Source organism: Ovis canadensis, chromosome 24 (assembly GCF_042477335.2).
Source record: "Ovis canadensis isolate MfBH-ARS-UI-01 breed Bighorn chromosome 24, ARS-UI_OviCan_v2, whole genome shotgun sequence".
Taxonomy (NCBI): Eukaryota; Metazoa; Chordata; class Mammalia; order Artiodactyla; family Bovidae; genus Ovis; species Ovis canadensis.
The window spans coordinates 13,885,089-13,905,672 of NC_091268.1; the positions used below are offsets into that span (position 1 = coordinate 13,885,089).

Sequence of the window (20,584 nt, forward strand, 5' to 3'; positions counted from 1 at the left end):
TCAAAACTTGATTTCATTCAGAGTAATTTATCTACCTAATAAATTCGCACAATGATGAAGCCTGTTTCTCAATATTTCATATTAGTCTTACCTTCTGAAGGTTTGTTCATAGTCTGAAGGAAGACTTTTTAACTCACTTGTAGGGGCCTGAAATTCTTCTTTCATCTAGTTTGACATTAAATGGCAAAAAACAAACAAACAAACAAACAAACATTGCATTATTACTTAAGATCGTATTTTATTTCATTCAACAGTTTACCTATTTTCTCCATGAAGTTTTTTTCATTCTTCAGAAGATTGTTTTTGGTTACACTGTAAATTTTTAAAATAAAATCCATGCTGCATAAATACAAATATACACACGATTCACCAGGTTAGGATAATTTATCGAAAGACAAGCAAATCATACATTGACACAGGAAAATAGCAACTAACCATTTGCAGGAAAATCGTCTCTAGTAACTTCTTTTCCTACTGATTGCAGAACAGAAAAATGCCATCCAGTATTTTAGTCCTTTACATTGGACCATGCTGAAGGACCCAACTTGCTGAAATTTTGAGAGATAACCTTGTGCTTTTTTTTTTTTTTAATGGAATGTTTTAAGCCTAGCAAAGAACCTCTAATTTTTTTCGTATCAGTTCCTGAAAGGATATCATCTTTTTCCTGATATTGGCAAAGATCTGGACATTTTGTCCTTTTTAGCCACATTTATCCTTGAGTCTTTTTTTTTCTTTTTTCATTGAGTCTTAGAATTGAAATGTGTCCAAGACTATTTTATACTTAATTGAATTCACTGGGATTTTCCACAGAGTTTTAAAAGTACAAGTACATGTAAAGATATGACTGGATAAAGTAATATAGTTAGGGTCAGAAAATGTAACATGAAGAAAAGAATAGCTTTAGAACCATTTAGAAGTTATCATGACTCAAGGATAAAATATCAGCTCAGTCATTCCATTAAATTTACACTTACTAGAAATATATTTTCTAACCTGTCACAGCAAGTTTTTCTTTCTTTTTATTTAGTACTCCATTTCTTCTGCCTTGAAGTTTGGTTAGATATATAATTTTTTTTCACCATTTAGAAGAAAAACTATTTATCTAATCATTTTTTTTTTAATTAAAGCTGCCCATAAAGAATCTGCCTGCAATGCAGGAGACCCTGGTTCGATTCCTGGGTTGTGAAGATCTGCTAGAGAATGGATAGACTACCCATTCCAGTATTCTTGGGCTTCCTTTGTGGCTTAGCTGGTAAAGAATCCGCCTACAATCAGAGAGATCTGGGTTCCATCCCTGGGTTTGGAAGATGCCCTGGAGAAGGGAAAGGCTATCTACTCCAATGTTCCAACCAATCCATCCTGGAGAATTTCACGGACTGGAACAACAGACTGGTTCCAAATAGGAAAAGGAGTACATCAAGGGTGTATATTGTCACCCTGCTTATTTAACTTATATGCAGAGTACATCATGAGAAACGCTGGGCTGGAAGAAGCACAAGCTGGAATCAAGATTGCCGGGGAAAATATCAATAACCTCAGATATGCAGATGATACCACCCTTATGGCAGAAAGTGAAGAGGAACTAAAAAGCCTCTTGATGAAAGTGAAAGAGGAGAATGAAAAAGTTGGCTTAAAGCTCAACATTCAGAAAACGAAGATCATGGCATCTGGTCCCATCACTTCATGGCAAATAGATGGGGAAACAGTGGAAACAGTGTCAGATTTTATTTTTTGGGCTCCAAAATCACTGCAGATGGTGACGGCAGCCATGAAATTAAAAGACGCATACTCCTTGGAAGGAAAGTTATGACCAACCTAGATAGCATATTCAAAAGCAGAGACATTACTTTGCCAACAAAGGTCTGTCTAGTCAAGGCTATGGTTTTTCCAGTGGTCATGAATGGATGTAAGAGTTGGACTGTGAAGAAAGCTGAGCGCCGAAGAATTGATGCTTTTGAACTGTGGTGTTGGAGAACACTTTTGAGATTCCCTTGGACTGCAAGGAGATCCAACCAATCCATTCTGAAGGAGATCAGCCCTGGGATTTCTTTGGAAGGAATGATGCTAAAGCTGAAACTCCAATACTTTGGCCACCTTATGTGAAGAGTTGATTCATTGGAAAAGACTCTGATGCTGGGAGGGATTGGGGGCAGGAAGAGAAGGGGACAACAAAGGATGAGATGCCTGGATGGCATCACTGACTCGATGGATGCGAGTCTGAGTGAACTCCGGGAGTTGGTGATGGACAGGGAGGCCTGGTGTGCTGCGATTCATGGGGTCACAAAGAGTCGTACACAACTGAGCGACTGAACTGAACTGAACAGAATTGGTAGTCCATGGGGTCGCAAAGAGTCAAACACGACTGAACAACTTTCACTTTTATTTTCATTTAATCCCACAAAAGTAAAGTGGAATTGAAAGTGAAAGTCGCGCAGTCATGTCTGACTCTTTGAGATCCTTTGGACTGTAGCCTGCCAGGTCCTCTCTCCATGGAATTCTTCAGGCAAGAGTACTGAAGCGGGTTGCCATTTCCTTCTGCAGGGGATCTTCCTGACCCAGGGATCAAACCCAAATCTCCTGTATTGCAGGCAGATATTTTAGCAATTTATAAAACAGAAGAAAATATGTAAAATTTCCTTCCTAATAGTGAGTATGGACATACTTGTCTTCTTCCTGACTTTAATGGGATAGCTTTTAACCTTTCAATGTTGAGTATGATGTGAGCTGTGAATCTGTCATATACTGCTGCTGCTGCTGCTAAGTCACTGCAGTCGTGTCCGACTCTGTGCTACCCCATAGACGGAAGCCCACCAGGCTCCCCTGTCCCCGGGATTCTCCAGGCAAGAACACTGGAGTGGGTTGCCATTTCCTTCTCCAATGCATGAAAGTGAAAAGTGAAAGTGAAGTCGCTCAGTCGTGTCCAACTCTTAGTGACCCCATGGACTGCAGCCTACCAGGCTCCTCCATCCATGCGATTTTCCAGGCAAGAGTACTGGAGTGGGGTGCCATTGCCTTCTCCGTCTGTCATATACAACCTTTATATTTAGTTGGAGCACACTCCTTCTATACTCAATTTGTTTAGAGGGTGGTTTTATCATGAAAGAATGTTGAATTGCTGTAATATCAATTAACAACTCAAATATCAAACTAAGAAAATTTCATTTACAATAAATAACCTGAAGAAGGATAAACTTAAACCAGGAGGCAAAGCCTTGTATGCTGAAAACTGCAAATGTTGCTGAAAGATATTGCAAAAGACACACATTAATTTTAAAAAGTTGGAATATTGAGAATATTGAGATGTCAATACTACTTAAAGTGATCTACATATTCAATGCAATTCCAGTAAAAACCTCAAAAATGTTTTCCATAGAAAAAATGTCTTTTAATTTCATGGCTGCAGTCACCATTCACAGTGATTTTGAAGCCCAAGAAAATAATACCTGTCACTGCTTCTATTTGTTTGCCATGAGATGATGGGAACCAGATACCATTATCTTAGTTTTTTTAATACTGAGTTTTATGCCACCTATTGCACTTCCTTCTTTCACTCTTAAGTTTGCTAAGAGAGCAGATTTTAAAAGGTTTATGAAATGGCAACCCACTCCAGCATTCTTGCCTGGAGACCTCCTTGGACAGAGGAGCCTGGCGGGTCACAGTTCATGGGGTCACCAAGAGTTGGAAATGACTGAGAAACTAACACACACCAGAAAAAAAAAAGTCATTGTATTAAGTAATAGATGCGTTAATCCACTTGAACTTGGTAATCACTTAAATACTGAGGAGGGTAGCCATTCCCTTCTCCAGGGGATCTTCCAGACCCAAGCACTGAACCCAGGTCTCCTGAATTGCAGGCAGATTCTTTACTGTCTGAGCCACCAGGGAAGTGCTGATAATCACTTTATATGTATATAAAATCATCGCATTGTACACAGGAAATATACAAAGTTTTAACTCGTCAATTATACCTTAATAAATCTGGAAGAAAGAGACTATATACTGTATGATTCAATTTACTTGGCATTCTGGAAAATGACAGCACTGACAGAATGGAAATGGATCAGTGCTTTCCAGGACCTGGAGGTGCAGCCAGGAGATGATTACAAAGGCGCGTGGGGAAACGCTTTGGTGAAATGTACTAGAATGACACAGAAATTATGAAACATTCTACATATTGGTTGTGGTGGTGACTATACAGCGTATGTATTTGTCAAAACTTGTAGAATGCAAACTAGAGTATGAATGATGTACCGTGAAGATTGCATCTTATTTTTTTTTAATTCCTATATTTAAAGTACAGATACTTGGAAAATGTAATAGAGCACAAGATCCAGTTTCAAGTAGTGACATTAAAAGAAAAATTCAAAATGACTAAAGCTACATGCAAGAAACTTTGTAAGCCTGATGAGCATAAAAGAAGACTTAAGTAGAAAGACCTACTCAGATTATGGATAATAATTCTCAATTGTTTGAAGGTACAAAATCTTTTTGTAGCTTGTTAAAATAAGTTAAATCTTATTCAAAATACTATGTAAATGTATATTTTATCAGACTAGCTTATTGAAATTTAACTTTAAAATATAAATATCTATAAATAAACCTAGTTCTGCTAAGAAATAATAAGGAAGGAGTCTTAGGCCAATCAGATACCAAAGCGTATTGTAAATTAAATTCAATTACATCTTGTGCTAAATTGCACATGAATAAAGAGACCAATTGAAGATAAAAGAGTTCCGGGTTGGATAAAAACACATGCCATATTTTAGAATGCATAGTTGGAGTACCAAAACCATGAGGGAAAATAATTATATTTTATAAAAATAATTAAACTTTGACCCCTACTTAACTCCTTACATCTAAATGAAATGAGGATGGTTTTAAATTTAAATATAAAACAGCAAAGAGACTTAAAAAAATTAACGTTGAAAAAAATGTGGGGAATATTTTGGTAACATTGCAATAGGGAAATTCTAAACAAGACATAAAGAACACAACATAGTGATAAATCTAATTATATAAATGTAAAAATATTTCTATATGGCCAAAAATATTTTGCCCAATATAGAAACATCAAAAACAAATCACAAGCTGAAAAAATAATAATTCCACATATGTGTTAAATGGGATAATTTCCTTAGTACGTAATTCCTTAGTATATAAAGATGTATGGAAAAACCAATACAGTATTGTAAAGTAAAATAAAGTAAAAAAAAAAAGAAGACAAAAAAAAAAAACGCTCCACCAAAAAAAAAATAAATAAATAAGAAAGAAATTAAAACTACAGTGTACAAAATGAAAAGTGAAAGTATCTTCTAGTTTCACCCTCCAGAGTAACTACTGTTAACTGGGTTCTGTAATTTTCAAAACATCTTCTCTCCCTCTTTGTATATAAAACATAAACTAATTTTTAAAAAATAATAAAATAAAGTAAAATATTAAAAAAAGAAAATCCTAAAAAAAGAATTAGTCTGGAAAATGACTAGCAATCAAATAAAACACACAAAATTCATTAATAGGCAATTCATGAAAGGAAAAGACATCATTTTGAATTTGTGAATAATTGCCCAAATTCTACAAAACTTATTTATTTATAATTGAAGTATACAATGATTTGTATTTCTCTTATAGTTACTGTGGTGATGTTGAGCATCTTTTCATGTGTTTTTTTGGCCATCTTTATTTTTTCTTTGGAGGACTGTCTATTTAGATCTTCTGCCTATTTTTTGACTGGGTTATCAGTTGTTTCATTTGCAGATATTTTATCCCATTCTGTGTGCTATCTTTTCATTTTGTTTATGGTTTCTTTTCCTGTGCAAAAGCTTTTAAGTTTAATTAGGTCCCATTTATTTATCTTTGCTTTTATCTTCATTACTCTAGAAGGTGAATCAAAAGTGTATGCTGCTGCAATTTATGTCACAGAGTGTTCTGCCTACGTTTTCCTCTAAACATTTATAGTGTCTGACCTTACATTTACATCTTTGATCCATTTTGAGTTTATTTTTGTCTATGGTGTTGAAGAATGTTCTAATTTCATTCATTTACACTACTATATACGAGATAGAAAATCAACTACTGTACAGCACGGGGAACTACTATATAGTACAGGGATCTCTACTCAATATTCTGTGATAACCTATATGAGAAAAGTATCTAAAAACTAATGACCATGTATGTATATATAACTCAATCACTGTACTGTACACCTGAAACTAACACTATATTGTAAATCAACTATATGCCATAAAATTAAAATTTTAAAGTACACAAATGAAACAATTTCTTAATCAGACTTCCATATACTACAAATGCTTATCAAGCACTGGTTGTTCAGAATGTGATCAAAAAAATGTTTCCACTGAGAGTGATAACAATTTTGGTCATGAGTGGCATTTTGGCAATAGCTATAAATGTCAATGTATGGCAAAACCAATACAGTATTGTAAAGTAAAATAAAGTAAAAAAATAAATAAATTTAAAAAAATAAATAAATACATATACCAATTAACTCAAATTCCACTTCTAGGAACTCAAACTTAGAAAATTTCAAAAAGATTTCACTATATAATTACTTCTCATAGAAAAAGACCAAGGAAAACATGAACAGTATTTAATACATCAATGTCAGTGTATCTTCAAACCACAGTTAAGCAGTATGAGGAAAGAGAATGAGTTAGGTCTGTATAAACTGATATGTAAAGATCTTCAGGAGGCTGAGGAGTAAAATGCAAAATTCATAAACGGAAGCACAGTTACAAACACATTTATTTTTGCAAAGATTATTGTTTGAGTGACTCCATCTGGATGAAATGGGAGGGGCTCTGGTTTGGAAGGTTTATTCTACAGTACTGAATTTTGCTTAAATTTATTATTAATATCTAGCATGTATTCAATACTTTATTTAAAATTAAATATTACCCTAAAATGTCATATACAATGCAAATAACATTGAACAAAAAGGGTAATCTGTGTAGCATTAAATATTTTAACTATTACAATCAAAAAGATACAATAAAAGAATATCACTAAAATAAAACTAAGAATGATATTATATTGAAAGTAAATCAGAAATTAAGTAAAAATTAGTGCAACTGTAAAAATTTCATTGACTAATATTATCTTTGATTCCCTACTGCATTTCAGCTTTCTAGATGCAATAATAAAACAGACATTAAAAGGTTACATTTTAGCAGAGAAACTATTATTAATACACAGACATGTAGTTCTGTTTTTAGTTATAATCATCATAAATCATTTATAGAAATGGAAAGGTTGCATCAGATTTATGAAAACTTTTGCATTCCAAGGAGACTGGCCCTAAAACTACATTACTTTCTTCACTATGAATAATGCAATTATTTGCTACTTGATAAGACATAATTTTCTCCAGAGTTTCTTCATAGCATTGGTCACCTCAGAATTTCTTAGACTGTAAATTAATGTGTTCAGCATGGGGCTTATGACTGTATAAAACACGCTCATTGATTTGTCAATGGGGGAGGTTTTAGCAGGTCTCTCATACATGAAAATGCAGGGAAAAAAGAAGCAGACAACCACAGTAATGTGGGAACCACAGGTCTAGAGGGCTTTCTGCCTCCCTTCCTGACTCAGATTCTTCAGAGAGTGCATTATGACTCCATAGGAGACAAGTAAGAGCAGAAATAAAATAATGCCCATCAGTCCTCCATTAGCCAACGCTGAGACGCTGATGACAGGTGTCAGTACAGACAAGTTTCAATAGGGGTACATGCCACATGTAAAGTAATCAGTGACATTGGGGCCACAGAATGGGAGCCCATAAACAGTGCTAAGTTGAATAAATGAGTGCAGAAAACCTCCAAAACAGGGCACTATCAGCAGCACAACACACACCCTCTGCCTCATGATCACCAAATAATGCAAGTTCTTGCAGATGGCCACATAGCAGTCATAGTCCATCACCAACAGAATAGATATCTCGGACCACCAAAAAAATGTTCTATAAATAGCTGGGTTATGCAAGATTCAAAGGATATGGTGTTTTTCCCAAGGAACAAATCTGAAATCAATCTCAGGGTAATAGAAGAGGGATAAATTAGATCTATAAATGATAAACAGGCAAGAAAAAAGTACATTGGCGAGTTCAGGGTCTTACTGACAGTTATAGTCACAAAAATGAGCAGATTGCCCACCAGAGTCAAAATGTAGAAGAACAGGAACAGAACAAAAAGGACTTTCTGCTCCTTTGGATTCTGTGTGAGGCCCGGGAGGACAAAGTAAGTTACACTGTTCCTTGGTTCCATTTAGTGTGTACAGGAGCTGACTTCACATATTAGCAGTTTACATACAAAACAAGGGGAAAACTTTCATAATGCTCTATGATCTCAACCTTTTTTAATCTATTCAGTTAAAAGAGTATTGTGGAGTATTTGTGTGCAATGTGTCATAAATATTCTAATTACCAAGTTGAATGGGGCATAGTTCCCTACTCTCCATGATATGATACATGATGAGGATTCAGACAATTTCAGGCCCAAAGGGTATTCACACAAAGCCAAGTTTCAGTGTAAAGACATATCAATCAAACCAGAATAAAGAAAGACGTTTCAGAGGAGAGAAAGCTTTAACTGAGTTTTAAAAGAAAAGTGAAAGTGCAAGAGAAGATGAGAAGAAAATTCCTTAAAAATGTACATCATACATGACATCACAAAGGTGCAACACTTGATATCAATCAAGCTAATTTCCATAGTCAGTATAAGTGGATCAAACTATGACTTGAAGGTCACTGTCCTGAACTGTCTAAAATCACATTGAGAATCCTTAGGACTTTAACCTGGATATTCCTCCTTTTCCTGCACAATAAATGCTGAAGCACTTTAATTTTGTGTCAAGCTCCTATCTCTTTACTTATTTTTAACCCTGATAGGCAACATACGATTTTGGACATCTATAGCTAGATATCAATTTAATACATATAAAAATAAATTTTAAAGTTTCCACAATATAAAAGGAGTTCCCTGTCTGATTAAATGGCACCCACCTTCCATGTAATTGCTCAGACAAAAAAACTTTAGAATTTCCTTCACTGCTTTATTGCTCTACTTTTATTTATTGACACACTTGACAAATTCTGTTGTGTCTACTTTCAAAACATAATAAGTTTTATTTCCTTCCTGGCCAACTTCAGTAGCTTCCTGCTGTGTCTTTCTACTTTTATTCCTGCCAGGAACAACTAGTTGACCTAAAGTGGCTTGTATGACTGTTTTTGAATCTTGTTCTAATTATCTTACTCCACTTCTTAAAATTCCTGTAGTGGATTCCAATCATGCACTCACAGTTTAATACATCACGCTTAAATTCTGCAGTAAATACTATAATCCTCATTTCATAGTTGAGGAAACTAAGCTTTGTATATGGGCTTCCCTGGTGGCTCAAAGGTTAAAGCGTCTTCCTCCAGTGCGGGAAACCCGGGTTCTACCCCTGGGTTGGGAAGATCCCCTGGAGAAGGAAATGGCAACCCACTCTAGTATTCTTGCCTGAAGAATCCCATGGATGGAGGAGCTTGGTAGGCTACAGTCCATGGGGTCACAAAGAGTCAGACACGACTGAGTGATTTCACTTTCACTTTCAAGGTTTGTATGGTCATATATGGATGTGAGAGTTGGACTGTAAAGAAAGCTGAACACAGAAAAATTGATGCTTTTGAACTGTAGTGTTGGAGAAGACTCTTGAGAGTCCATTGGACTGCAAGGAGATCCAACCAGTCCATTCTAAAGGAGATCAGTCCTGGATGCTTATTGGAAGGACTGATGCTAAAGCTGAAACTCCAGTACTTTGGCCACCTCATGCGAAGAGTTGACTCATTGGAAAAAAACCCTGATACTGGGAGGGATTGAGGGCAGGAGGAGAAGGGGACGATAGAGGATGCTGGATGGCATCACCGACTCGATGGACATGAGTTTGAGTAAGCTCCGGGAGTTGGTGATGGACAGGGAGGCCTGGCACGTTGAGATTCATGGGGTCGCAAAGAGTCGGACACAACTGAGGGACTGAACGAAACTGAACTGAAGGCTTAAAACATCTAATTAATTATCCCAAGATCACATATTTTTCAATGGTAAAACCAGAATTAAATTTAAGCTTGACTTGTTTCAAAAGAATTTAATTTCTTGCATAATAAAAGTCACACAATTGTGAAGCCTGGATCCCACTCTTCACTGTTGGTCTTACCTTGTGAAGTCTTGGTCACAATCTGAAGGAAGACTTCTTAAGTTACTCATAAAAATTTCAAATTCTTTATTCATTCAGTACAACAATAAAGGCAAAAGGATGCAGTATTACTCCAGGATATATTTTATTTCTTTCAGCTGTCTGTCCACTTTCTTCATGAAGTTTTTTGGTTATTCAGAAGATTGTCTTAATTGCACTAAAGATTATTTAAAAGAAATTTCATGGGGCACACACATAGACACATGCATGCACAAAAATAAATATTTACCATGTTAGGACAATTGATTAAAATTATAAACAAATCCTATGTTGTGAAGGAAGATAACATTCATTTTTTTCCCAAGAAAATGTGTCTCTAGTAATTTATTTTCCTACCAACTTCAAAGTATAAAAATACCATTTAGTTGTTTAGTCCCTCTCATTATACCATGGTGTAGAACAGACTTGAGATTTTGAGAAACATTCTTGCACTGTTTTTCTTTTTTTAATTCAATGTTTTCAGCCTAACAAAGGACCACCTGAAAATTCTATATCAATTCTTAAAATAATGTCACTTCTTTTCCCCAAAAGGGGTAAAGATCAACGGACATTTTGCCCCTTCTAACCACATTTATCACTGAGTTTTGGAGCTGGACTGTGTCCAAGATTGATTCTTTCTTAATTAAATTCACTGGGATTTTAGACAAAGTTTTAAAAGTATGTTTGTATGTGAAGATATTATTGGGTCAAATCACATAATTAGGGTCTGAAAATGTAACATGGATAAAAAAATTATTTTAGAACCATCATGATGTTATTATGAGTCAAAAATAATCAGCTCAGTGTTTATGCCCAGCAGTGGGATTGCTGGGTCATAAGGTAGTTCTATTTGCAATTTTTTAAGGAATCTCCACACTGTTCTCCATAGTGGCTGTACTAGTTTGCATTCCCACCAACAGTGTAGGAGGGTTCCCTTTTCTCCACACCCTCTCCAGCATTTATTGCTTGCAGATTTTTGGATCGCAGCCATTCTGACTGGTGTGAAGTGGTACCTCATTGTGGTTTTGATTTGCATTTCTCTAATAATGAGTGATGTTGAGCATCTTTTCATGTGTTTGTTAGCCATCTGTATGTCTTCTTTGGAGAAATGTCTATTTCGTTCTTTGGCCCATTTTTTGATTGGGTCGTTTATTTTTCTGTAGTTGAGCTGCATAAGTTGCTTGTATATTTTTGAGATTAGTTGTTTGTCAGTTGCTTCATTTGCTATTATTTTCTCCCATTCAGAAGGCTGTCTTTTCACCTTGCTTATATTTTCCTTTGTTGTGCAGAAGCTTTTAATTTTAATTAGATCCCATTTGAGGAACCGCCGAGGAAACCAGAACTGAAAGAGACACATGTACCCCAATGTTCATCGCAGCACTGTTTATAATAGCCAGGACATGGAAACAACCTAGATGTCCATCAGCAGATGAATGGATGAGAAAGCTGTGGTACATATACACAATGGAGTATTACTCAGCTGTTAAAAAGAATTCATTTGAATCAGTTCTGATGAGATGGATGAAACTGGAGCCAATTATACAGAGTGAAGTAAGCCAGAAAGAAAAACACCAATACAGTATACTAACACATATATATGGAATTTAGGAAGACGGCAATGACGACCCTGTATGCAAGACAGGAAAAAAGACACAGATGTGTATAACGGACTTTTGGACTCAGAGGGAGAGGGAGAGGGTTGGATGATTTGGGAGAATGGGAATTCTAACATGTAAACTATCATGTAAGAATTGAATCGCCAGTCCATGTCTAACATAGGGTGCAGCATGCTTGGGGCTGGTGCATGGGGATGACCCAGAGAGTTGTTGTGGGGAGGGATGTGGGAGGGGGGGTCATGTTTGGGAACGCATGTAAGAATTAAAGATTTTAAAATTTTTAAAAAAATAATAATAAAGTGCTAGTAATGAGGAGGGAAAAAAAAATAATCAGCTCAATCATTTTGTTCCAGTTAAACTAACTAGACACACATTTCCCAGCCTGCAACAGCAATTTTTCTTTCCTTTTATTTAATACAAAATTTATTCTACCTTGAGCTTAGGTTAAGTGTATAATAATTTTCTCACTAAAATTTAGATATAATACCTAATTATTTATCTGATTTTTTAAAATTACCTATTTAAAGCCAGGAACTATACTCTGAGTGAGAACACAGCAATTAATAAAACAGGGTGGAAATCATGTAAAAATTCCTTCCTGCATGGGTCTCATATTCTTATGAGTCAAACAATACAGGAGAAAATTTAATAAAGTACAAATTGCCTTATTCACTGCTTATAAGAAAGCAAATAGGGTACTATGACAGAAATAAAAGGAAAAAATTATACTGAAAGGTTGCTGCTTTGAACCAGGTGTTATGCCAGGATTCATGGCCTCTGGAGGAGAGGATTTCAATCCGGGTTCAGAAATGAGCTTCCCTGGTGGCTCAGAGGTTAAAGCATCTGCCTGCAATGCAGGAGACCTGGGTTTGATCCCTGGGTCGGGAAGATTCCTCCTGGAGAAGGAAATGGCAACCCACTCCAGTATTCTTGCCTGGAGAATCCCATGGACAGAGGAGCCTGGTGAGCTACAGTCCATGGGTCACAAAGAGTCGGACACGACTGAGTGACTTCACTTTCTTTTCAGAAATGAGGCTTGACTACTTGGAGATTTTGTGTGACAAAGTTTTATTAAAGTATAATAAAGAGTGCCCCCTTGCTGGTTTACAGCAAGGTGTTTTATGTCTATTAGAAAGCTATTCATCAGATAAGAGAGACACCTCAAGGCTGAGAGAGTTTCACTAGACCCCTTTCCCACAGTATGCACTTTTGAGATAGGATAGTACAAGGTGTGTTTCCCCTGGCCAAAAACCAATTGACAGGAATACTGGTTTGTTGAGTATTTTCAGCCCAAGTTTTGGGAAAAGAAAAGTTAGTCTTAGGCAGAACCATTTTGAAGAAAGGCAAATTCCAAAGGACATTCGTAGTTTCATTAACACATGGGAGACAACAAAAGAGACACAGATGTATAGAACAGTCTTTTGGACTCTGCGGGAGAGGGCAAGGGTGGGATGATTTGGGAGAATGACATTGAAACATGTATAATATCATATATCAAACAAATCGCCAGTCCAGATTCGATGCATGATATTGGATGTTTGGGGCTGGTGCACTGAGATGACCCAGAGGGATGGTACAGGGGGCGGGGGGCAGGAGGAGGGAGGGGGTTTCAGGATGGGGAACACGTGTATACCTGTGGCGGATTCATGTTGATGTATGGCAAAACCATACATAATGTAATCAGTCAGTTCAGTTCAGTCACTCAGTCGTGTCTGACTCTTTGCCACCCCATGAATCACAGCACGCCAGGCCTCCCTGTCCATCACCATCTCCTGGAGTTCATCAGACACGTCCATCGAGTCTGTGATGCCATCCAGCTATCTCATCCTCGGTTGTCCCCTTCTCCTCCTGCCCCCAATCCCTCCAGCATCAGAGTCTTTTCCAATAAGTCAACTCTTCACATGAGGTGGCCAAAGTATTGGAGTTTCAACTTTAGCATCATTCCTTCCAAAGAAATCCCAGGGCTGATCTCCTTCAGAATGCACTGGTTGGATCTCCTTGCAGTCCAAGGGACTCTCAAGAGTCTTATCCAACACCACAGTTCAAAAGCATCAATTCTTTGGCACTCAGCCATCTTCACAGTCCAACTCTCACATCCATACATGACCGCAGGAAAAACCATAGCCTTAACTAGACAGACCTTAGTCGGCAAAGTAATGTCTCTGCTTTTGAATATACTATCTAGGTTGGTCATAACTTTTCTTCCAAGGAGTAAGTGTCTTTTAATTTCATGGCTGCAGTCACCATCTGCAGTGATTTTGGAGTCCAAAAAAATAAAGTCTGACCCAGTTTCTGCTGTTTCTCCATCTATTTTCCATGAAGTGATGGGACCGGATGCCATGATCTTCGTTTTCTGAGTGTTGAGCTTTAAGCCAACTTTTTCACTCTCCTCTTTCATTGGCTTTTCAGTTCCTCTTCACTTTCTGCCATAAGGGTGGTGTCATCTGCATATCTGAGGTTATTGATATTTCTCCCGGCAATCTTGATTCCAGCTTGTGTTTCTTCCAGTCCAGCGTTTCTCGTGATGTACTCTGCATAAAAGTTAAATAAGCAGGGTGACAATATACAGCCCTGATGTACTCCTTTTCCTATTTGGAACCAGTTTATTGTTCCATGTCCAGTTCTAACTGTTGCTTCCTGACATGCATACAGATTTCTCAAGAGGCAGATCAGGTGGTCTGGTATTCCCATCCTTTCAGAATTTTCCACTGTTTATTGTGATCCACACAGTCAAAGGCTTTTGCATATTCAATAAAGCAGAAATAGATGTTTTTTCTGGAACTCTCTTGCTTTTTCCATGATCCACCGGATGTTGGCAATTTGATCTCTGGTTCCTTTGCCTTTTCTAAAACCAGCTTGAACATAGGGGAGTTCACAGTTAATAAATTCATATTAAAAAAAGAAAAAGAAAAACACATTGGTTAGCTCAAGGCAGGGAGAAGGCAATGGCACCCCGCTCCAGTACTTTTGCCTGGAAAATTCCATGGGCAGAGGAGCCTGGTAGGCTTCAGTCCATGGGTCACTAAGAGTCGGGCCCAACTGAGTGACTTCACTTTCAGTTTTCACTTTCATGCATTGTAGAAGGAAATGGCACCCCACTCCAGTGTTCTTGCCTGGAGAATCCCAGGGACGGGGGAGCCTGGTGGGCTGCCGTCTATGGGGTCGCACAGAGTTGGACACGACTGAAGCGACTTAGCAGCAGTAGCAGCAGCAGTTCAAGGAAGAACCAGGTGTCTATTTGTTTTTAAATATAAATTTATTTATTTTATTTGGAGGCTAATTAATTTACAATATTATATTGGATTTGCCATACATCAACATAAATCCTTCATGGGTGCACACGTGTTCCCCATCCTGAAACCGCCTCCCTCCTCCCTCCCCATACCATCCCTCTGGATCATCCCAGTGCACCAGCCATGTATAATATCATATTTGAAACGAATCGCCAGTCCAGGTTCTATGTATGATACAGGTGTCTTTAATTTTGTGTAGCAGGGGAAAAAGAAAATCTGCCAGTTGCAGTTTATTTCCTCTTGCCCCTTGGGGACCTCTGGCCTTCCTGCCTGTTACCCTCTCAACACTATGATAATGTAATTGGGGTAAATATTTCCAAAAGGTGGTGTTTAAGTTGAGATTCAAACACCAGAGAGTGGCTACCATTGCAATCACTGTTACAGACAGTAAAATATAATTAATTATAAAATTGTTTCACTTTGAAGATGATATGATCTATATGTAGAAAACAAAAAAATTTCAAAGGAAATCTTTTACAGTACTTTATATTTGTTTTCCTTAAGTGGCAAGTGGTTGCACTTTTATGTTGCTCCTGATTTTTAACAAGAAAGATTTCAGTGTTCCAATGCTGAGTCTAATGTGAGCTATGGTACTGTTCTATACAGTTTTTATCATGTTGAGTGAGGTACACTGTTTCTATACCCAGTTTCTTGAGAGCACTTTTTATTATGAATGAATGTTGAATTTCTATACTATTAATGAACAACCCAAAGATAAAATATGTTGCTGAAAGATATTACAGAAGACACAAATAAATGAAAAACATTTATTTTCTGGACTGATGATCTGGACTATTTAATATTATTAAGATGTCAATGCTACCTAAAGTGAATCTATAGATTTAATGCAATCCCTAATAATTTATTAAGGATATTATAAATTATAAATCCCCCAACATTTTTTGTACAAATAGAAACCTTCATCCTAAAATTCATATGAAATCTCAAGGGAATCTAAATCAGCAGAACAATCTTGAAAAAAGAACAGATTGGCGGATTTCCTATTCCTGGTTCTATAACATATGACAAAACAATGGTGATCACAGCAGTGTGGCTTTGGCATAAAGACTGGCATATAGGAGAGAGTAGCCAACATGCAGGGTAGGAAAACCCTGAGATCACTTCCTTCCATGGGGATACCACTTTTCAAGTGGCTAACGCAGGAAACACAAGAGATGCAGGTTCTATGCCTGAGTCAAGGAGATCCCTAGAGTAGGAAATGGCAACTTGCTCCAGTATTCTTACCTGGAAAATCCCATGGACAGAGGAGCCTGGGGGGCTATAGTCCATGGGGTCACAAAGAGTCAGATATGACGAGCACACACACATAATAATAATATAGAACAATTACTGAAGAGAACAATGTGAAGACTAGCAGGATAATCCCCTACAGCAAAAGATATGATATAAAGAAGAAACCACAGCAAACAGGTAGGAAGACTGAAGACACAATATAGTCAAGACCATGCCCCCAAGTGGGTGAACCACACAGGATGGCAATAACAGTTGTAGTTTCTCCTCAAGAAATCAGGAGTCTGAGCCTCACTACAAGCTCTGCAGCCAAGAGTCCTGCAAGAAGCAGACTCCAGCGTCAAAGAACACACATGCAAATCACACAGGCTCTAGCCTCCAGAGGATAAACAGTATTTTGAAAAGAGCTCAGGTAGACTAAGGTGACAATGATGATGATAAAAAAAGAGTAATCTGGATTTGGTGAACAGAGGCCTGAATTGAAGCACCAGAATTTGGTTCAGGAAAATCATGGCCCCTTATCTAATTACCAGGTTTCCCTGGTGACTCTGATGGTAAAGAATCCGCCTGCACTGCAGGAGACCTGGGTTTGATCCCTGGTTGGGAAGATCCCCTGGAAGAGGGCATGGTAATCCAATCAAATATTCTTGCCTGAAGCATCCCATGGACAGAGGAGCCTACCAGGCTACAGTCCATGGGGTCGCAAAGAGTCAGACACGATTGAGTGACTAAGCACATCACACATATAATTACCTGGTGTAAAGATTTTTGGACCCTTCAGTTGGTGCAATGGTAAAGAATCCATCTGCCAATGCAGGAGACACAAGAGATGATGAGTTGATTGCTGAGGAAGATAGATTCCCTGGAATAGGAAATGGCAACTTGTTCCAGTATTCTTGCCTGGAAATTTCGTGCACAGAGCAGCTACAGTCCATGGGGCTGCAGAGAGCTAGACAGGACTGAGTATACACACACATTTTTTTTCCCCAAAATCCAGAGATTTTTGAATGAATGAATCTTCTGGTATTATGGAATAAGATGCTTGCAATATGACCACACATAGGTGATATAAGTCTTCATTCCAACATTTCTATGAAGGATCTGAAAGGGAAATATTTAATTCACTGTACTACACACTTCCAAATTATGAATTAGGGGGAATTCACACCTGGATACTGCAATGAACATGGTTGGAATCAAGGATTAACCACCTATTCTAGTATGTAGGAATATGGAAACTAGATTCAGGATGAAAGTTCTCTGCCTTTTAGTTCTCAAAGTCCTTCCCTGCCCCAAGTTTATAAAGATAATTATCTTTAAGCATTTTAAAGTTATTTATTTCACATTTACATTTATAACCCATATAGACTAAACTATTCAAAGTATAATGTGAAGTGAAAACACACTTTCCTATCATAAGGATAAATAGGGACTTCCCTGGCAGTGTAGTGGTTAAGACTCTGTGCTTCCAATGCAAGGGTACAGGTTCAAAACCTGGGTGAGGAACTAACCTCACCTCACAAGGCTGTGCCTTGTGGCACAGCCAATAAAAATAAATAAATAAAGCATGATTTTTTTTTTAAAAATAAATTTTCCCAGTACATATAGTAAATAACCATTTTCTCCCATCCCCTGAAACACCATTACTTCCAGATAGAAAAATCTGTATATTTATCATTCTGTTTCTTAGCTTTCTCTTTTGTTCAGTCAGTGCACATATCCATGAGCCAATAGCATAGTGTCTAAATTACTAAAGTGTTTCAGATACTATTGTGATATCTGAAAAAAATAAAACTACTTGAAACACTAACATTCACTTTATTATATCAGATTATTTCAGTGGGTCAAGAATTTGATCCATTCAGCTGAATACTTCTGGCTCCACCTCTCTCAAGATGGAAGTTAGAAATTATCAGACTGAGGTCATCTAAAAGATTATTCACTCCTCCATCTAGTACCTAGGCTTGGAAACCTTGAAATGGCAACTGAAATAGCTTGTACTTCTTGAGATCATAAGGGTCAGTCCCAATCTGATAGAACTGGCATCCTTATAAGAAGTGGAGGGGACAAAGAACTTTCTCTTCCACAAGTGCACAGAAGAAAGGCCATGCAAGGACAGGATGAGAAGGTGCCCAATGCAAGGTAGAAAGAGAGGATTCACCAGAGACTAACCTAGCAATTGCCTTGATCTTGGATATCAGCCTGCAGAACTATTAGGAAATAAATATCTGTTGTTTAAGCTCCACAGTCTATAGTATTTTGTGATGGCAACCCATGCAGACTAAGATGACAATGATAATGATAAAAAATAATCTAGGTCTGGTGAACAGAGGCCTGAACAGAACCACCTGAAAATTCAACTCAGGAAAATCATGTTCCCTCACCCAATTACCAGATGTAAATATTTTTCAAATCTGGAGATTTTTGAATTCACATATTCTTGAATAAGGTGTATGCAATATGACCACAAACAGGTGGCATAAATCTTCATTCCAACCTTTCTCTGATGGATCTGATACCATTTGGCTTGTGGATAGGAATTCTCAATTCTCTGAAAGCAGATGCTTTCTCAATCAAATTTTACTCAAAATACTAACTCAATGTAGTTTTTACCAGGCTAGCTTATTGAAATTTAATCTTAAAATACAGATGTCCATAAGCAGATGAATGGATAAGAAAGCTGTGGTACATATACGCAATGGAGTATTACGCAGCCATTAAAAAGAATACATTTGAATCAGTTCTAATGAGGTGAATGAAACTGGAGCCTATTATACAGAGTGAAGTAAGCCGGAAAGAAAAACAACAATACAGTATACTAACACATATATATGAAATTTAGAAAGTTGGTGACGATAACCCTGTATGCGAGACAGCAAAAGAAACATAGATGTATAGAACAGTCTTTTGGACTCTGTGGGAGAGGGAGAGTGTGGGATGATTTGGGAGAAAGGCACTGAAACATGTATAATATCATATTTGAAACGAATCGCCAGTTCCAGGTTCAATGCATGATACTGGATGTTTGGGCCTGGTGCACTGAGACGACCCAGAGGGGTCGTATGGGGAGGGAGAAAGGAGGGGGGTTCAGGAAGGGGAACACGTGTATACCTGTGGCGGATTCATGTTGATGTATCCAAAACCAATACACTATTGTAAAGTAAAAAAAAAAAAAAAAAAAAGGAAAAAAAATACAAATATGAAAAAATAGACATAGTCCTGATTTAAAAAAAATAGCAATGAAGCAGTCCTAGATTTTTAGATAATAAAATATATCCTAAATCAAATGCACACAATTAAATTGTGTGTTAAATGGCACAGGAATAAAGATATAAATGGAAGCTAGAGAAGGAATGAATTTGATGCAAACACATGCCATATTTCGTAATACAAAGTTAGGATATCAAAGCCATGGGGAAAAATAATTATGCATCTATAATAATGACAATCTAGAAAAATAAGTAAAATGTAACCCCTACTTATCTTCTTATATCAAAGGAAAATGTAAACATAAAATGTAAAACAACAGAAAGACTTAAAAAATTAAATGTTGAAAACTGTGAAGAATATTTTGGTAACAACGAGATAGACAAATTCAAGACATAGAGGCAAAAAAATTAATAGAATCAATTATGTAAATATAAAATATTTATGCAGCCCCAGAAATATTCTGCACAGTATTAAAAAAATTTTAAAAAGAAATTACAAGCAGAAAAAATAATAACCAAACACAGGTTAAATTGGATAACTAGTGTATAATTCAGTCATAAAATCAGTATGGAAAAGTTGCAATCAAATACACACAAAAAATTCAAAATAGGCAGTTCGTGAAAAAGGACTGCAAATCATTTAAACATAGGTGATACTCAAATTAAATTATGTTTATTGAATACCAATAAAAGTAGACAAATGAAAGTTTCTTTAATCAGATTTTCATATACCATAAATGTTTATCAACCCCCCACAGTAGTTAAAAGCACAAAAATATTAAATTGGCAGTTTGAGGACACCTGTGGGACTTTCCAACCCTATGTACTTCCTACGTTCCCCTTTACCCTATGGGGGAGGGAGGTGCAGTCTCAAATAGGAGTTGCTCGGAGAAGGGTTTTCTCAAATTCTTAGTAATCAACAGGCAGTACAATTAACAATACTTTATATATTGTTATAAATACATAATATATTTAAATATAAATATATTTG

General features: G+C 36.9%; 1 pseudogene; it reads right to left on the reverse strand.

Annotated features, from left to right (window-relative positions):
• Window positions 1-7,359: 7,359 nt before the first annotated feature.
• Window positions 7,360-8,279, reverse strand: LOC138429701 (olfactory receptor 4A47-like; annotated as a pseudogene).
• Between the last annotated feature and the right edge of the window lie 12,305 nt (window positions 8,280-20,584).